The sequence below is a fragment of the Filicampus tigris genome, chromosome 19 (assembly GCF_054856515.1).
Source record: "Filicampus tigris isolate MCC_2025a chromosome 19, RoL_Ftig_1.0, whole genome shotgun sequence".
NCBI classification, from domain to species: Eukaryota; Metazoa; Chordata; class Actinopteri; order Syngnathiformes; family Syngnathidae; genus Filicampus; species Filicampus tigris.
In genome coordinates this window covers 8,724,727-8,729,416 of record NC_141235.1, presented here as the reverse complement: position 1 = coordinate 8,729,416, position 4,690 = coordinate 8,724,727, and the positions used below count along the sequence as shown (strand labels likewise).

At 40.8% G+C, this 4,690-nt stretch overlaps 1 long non-coding RNA gene across 1 annotated transcript; it reads left to right on the top strand.

Moving 5' to 3' along the window:
* Positions 1 to 734: 734 nt before the first annotated feature.
* On the top strand, positions 735 to 4,690 carry LOC147129312 (uncharacterized). The gene is made up of 4 exons (XR_015082629.1): positions 735 to 1,019; positions 2,224 to 2,328; positions 2,464 to 2,504; positions 3,592 to 4,690. It is a non-coding gene; the product is annotated as an uncharacterized LOC147129312 (long non-coding RNA).

Genomic DNA, 4,690 nt, shown 5'->3' with positions numbered 1-4,690 from the left:
AATAAAATGTCCTCATTCCTTTCTTTGTGCTCTTCGGGCTGCCTCTTGGCCGTTTCGTCCAGCACAGGCCACAAAGCCGGGCCGCATTCAGCCGAGCTCCACCCCTGGGGGAGCTTCGGATCCCGAGTTGACTTCGAAGGATCCCCGATGGGCGCTCTGGAACCAAAACCCAAAGAGTCGGGAAGACGCTCAGAGGGGGAAAGATGAAAGAAAGAAAGGAATGAGCAAAGGGGAAATTGCTGCAGGGCTTTTTGTTTCTCGAGCTCATTCTTTCAATGTTCTACACTGATGTAGTCTCTCTTACCATTTGCTAAAAAGAAACTTTTAATTGGGCTTGGACAGAGGAAGGATGCGGGAATCCAATCTAAATGTCACCATTGTTTTTCTCCCTTTTTTTTTTTTTTTTCTCTTAATTCGAATTTCTTTTTCAGGTTATGTAAATTATTCTATTGACTTGCCGCAGGCCATTATTTGTTCGTTCTCACCGCCATCTGCTATTCATGCATCCATTTTCAATTACAGTGATTGGGACTGGTTGCTGGCCAATCGCAGGACACACGTAGACAGGCGACTGTTTGAGCCAGTATCCCTGGAAGGGATATTTGTGTTTAGTAATCACTTCTGGATTATTGACTGGAAATAAATTAAAACAAAAAAACAAAACAAAAAAGGAAATAAATTCATTGTTTTAAATGAGATGAATAATTATAGAAGTTTTATATTTGTTGTAGATGCCTCACACTGGCCAGGTGTGGCTACTGCACTTTGAAGCGTGCACTCCTTGCAAGGGTCAAGGGTCAACAGTAAAATGGCCGCCGCAGGTCACACGTGTGTGTGCGTGGACTCAGTGGAAACAATCAAGAGAGCATGGAAGCAGGCATCTCGGCCAGCTAAGCTTTTCCCGTGTGCTATTTTGACATTTGTTGTGTTATTTGGAACCATGAAATATCAAAATAGTTTGTATATCATCAGCTCATCAACCATTGTCCCGTTCCTGACCTCAAATGAACAAACAAATGGTGAGTAAATGCATTGAAGCCCGACTGAGACCTACTTTTGAATTGATGAAATTGAAACTATGGATTTAAAAAAACATTTTTGTTTTTTTCAATCTTACCCAGTCCTGTTTTTATGAATCTTGCTTTGTGTGCATCATGTGGTAATAGAAAACAGCCTTCCACGCAGCTGGAAGCACAAAAATGATCCAAAATGGCTTCATATGCAATTTTTTTTTCTGGTACATTGCTGAATCGATTTACATGATTGTATTGCATCCACGCAACTCTTTTGCAATGTGTTTGAACTTTGACCAAGTTTAGACTCAACTGAAGGTACTCATGAGATATTTCTTGCATTTATGTAAAATGAAGTTTAATTTTAAAATTGAAGTGCTTCTAAAATGAAGGCATCCTAAAATGCCTTATCAAAGGAGGGGGGGGGGATTACGGTAAATAATAAAAACGAAGAAATCGGTTTGACTGTTTTCAGCCATTTCATTAATTTTTGATAATGTACGTACAAAAATAATTATTAAATCACAGCGATGAAATTGCTACACTTTTAGACTAGAATATTGTTAAACATTTGTTTTAAACTTTGTTTTTAAATGACTATTACCGTTGTTGACCTTTTAAGCTGCCATTGCACGCTCCCACGCGCATAATCACACACCACATGAGAATCACAAATTGCAATGCGTTATCTTTTTTTAGTTTGGACGAAACATGCGGGGGCTTAAATCCAGTAAATGTCTGCATTTGCATTTTTGGATTTTTCCACTCAGTAAGTTTGAGGACAATATCAAACCATTTTCTTTTGCGTCCGTTGTGCACCTCTGCTGGATGACTGTGTGCTTTTCTGTTGTTAACATTTTTTTTTTGTTTTTTTGTTACCCACCATTTAAAACCATCCCCAGGAGTCTTGACAAACCAAATCACAAATGACTGTACTGTTAACAACCACTGGTCACGCACTGCTTCTAATCACGCCGTTTTGAGGGGAGGTTCCGTCTCATGCAAATGGGGAATATAGCTACTGTTACCATGACGACCGGGGATGGAACTCGAGCATGCGATGAAGTGAACCCATTCACTTTTATCCAACTAAGGGAGGTCATATCTAGCAACTGGGGGTGACTGAAACTGTGAGAGGCATTGTTGGAGCAGGGAGGGATAGTATAATCAATAAAGTAATTACAGCATTTGATCAAAACTCTTCCTGTAGGGGAAGGACTAATGAGCGTTCAATATCATGGCTCCGGTGAAATCCCACATACAGTACCAGTGTGTGCATTGATGCCCGATCATGAGTGATGATCAGATTTGTCTGGTAGGCATGAGTTTATTGTTTCATAAGTTTGGCACGTACTTGATGGAGAACACAAATGTTCTTTGGCCCGAGGGTCAGCGAGGATGTAGCTGCTCAATATTACTGACATGAATCTGCTTTGTGTTTGTGTGCCAGGCAACCCCACCAGAGACCTTGTAACTAAAGGCGAATCATCCGTGAGCATTCCCAATTCTCGTCTGATTATTTCGCAAGTTTTTTTTTTTCTAATTTCTTTGTGCTAGAGTTTCGATTTTGATTTTTGAAGTCTGCACAATAAGTGTTATCAAAATTACTTTACGGTTCGATCTTTTTTGGGGGGTTTTCGATTTCGCTTTGCGTCTAGTCAAGAAAGTACAGTTTGCTGCTGCTGTAGAATGTGAATTTAAGAAATAAAAGCTTTTGATTAGAGTGAAAAAGAAAAACAAGTATGTCGTTGTTACATTATCATATTCGTAATGTTTAAATCAACCCAAACATATTTTTTTCAAGAATATGTTCCCAGCAGGCCCATTAGTTGAAACACGGCATTCTGATTAATATTGCGTTTGTGGAATATAAGTTAAGCAGCAAATTGCACTCGTTTTTAGCCATCACAGGGGGCGGCCATTTTGTCACTTCTGTCGAGTGAAAATGACAACACAACTACCCAGTGGTCAGGTAACGACCAATCACGGCTCAGCTTCAGAAAACAGGTCAGCTGTGATTGGTCGTTACCTGAGACCTAAGCAGTTGTGATGTCATTTTCAGTCAACAGAAGTGACAAAATGGCCGCCCCCAGAAATGGCTAAAAATATATGTTTGGGTTGACTTCTTCTTTAATAAAAGCCTTGCTTCAGGTCACTGGGATTAACCTGCAAAAAATTGCTCAATAAAATTGGAAAGTTGCTCCTCAAATGAAGTTATTGATTCACAAAATTGCTCCGCAAAGGAAAACAAAAACGAGCCTTGAGGTAATTACCATTACACTTCAGATCATCTATTTGAGGGGTATATGACTTTGGCACCGATATACCGTGCAGAAGATGGCAGCAAAGCACTACTTTTGTCTAAATAGAGCCCCAAAGATCACTTTGACATAGTTCCCTTGCACCAAGAGGCCACAAGATGGTGCCAAAGCTTTGGCCTGAGCTCAAAAAACAGCAAATCGATGAGTTTTTTTAGCGAATGACAGAGGATAGATCCCCACAAAAATCTGCAAATGCTAAATCGTACAATGGTACACCGGTCATCACTCTTTCAGTCATTGGCTGTTTCTCCTTTCAGATCGCCGAGGAGCAGCAGCTGCCGAGCGAGTTGATAAACGGCCCTTGTCAACCTCCAAGTGACAAGTCTTTCTCCTTCCTCGAACTCCCTCGGAATTCACTGACAGCTAAGTTTGTCGTAATGGCCAGCTGAGGAAAGTGCAAACAAAGTTCTACACAATAGACCATTACCTGGAGAGTAAAAAAAAAAAAGCAAATTCATCCGCCTCCTGGGAAAGAAAAAAAAATAAAATAAAATCACCACACATTCAGTGTTGTGAAGCCAATGCTTGATTCCATTGCATGAATAATAGATGGTTAATTGTTGCTGTGTTTTATTCATTAACGTTATTTCTGGTGCACTTCACCCGGCAACATGTCTGTATTGCGTTGCTCTAGCTAATCAGAAAGGGCCCCGTTGCTGCCAAGCAGGTAGAAGCAGGGCTGGATCAATACTGGGTTAAGAAACGACGCAATTAACTAATCAGTCTGAACAGGCGCTATTGACAGCCACAGTAAAAAGTCCAATTCTCCCTCTCTACCTCTTGCGGGCTTTCTACTGTGCTTGCTTGCGGGTGTTTTTAGGTCATGTGTGAGAAAATGTGAGGATTCTCAATCTTACTTTCAGCATATGCGGAAACATGCCCTGGGTGATTAATAGCGCTACGGCTGCCGCTTACGTTATTGAAAAGGAAAATGCGTCCTCATTGATTGGCTCCTTCTTTTAGATCAATAATAATATGCTTTAATGAAAAGTAAAGAGGGTTGAAACTGTACGTGTAGCTCTGACCCAGTGGTGCAATCTTAACGATGCATGTTTGATCATGCGACAAGGGACAAAAATCAATGCACAAGACATAACTAAGCAAACATAATTTGTACCTCAGGCAGCTTTTTTTTCATGCATTGGCTTATTATTAGCTGCAAAGGCGACCTGAGGAAACATCTTCCTCTAGTGGCCGCTGGCATGCATGCCATAGCCCGCAGACGTGAATTCCACTCCTCGGATTTCAATTTAATTCTGCACGGTGTACTATGGCCGAAGGTGGACGTCGTCTTTTTGCTTTATTCATGTCCTGGATGAGCCATATAAAAATATTGCCATAGTAAGAGAAAAATGA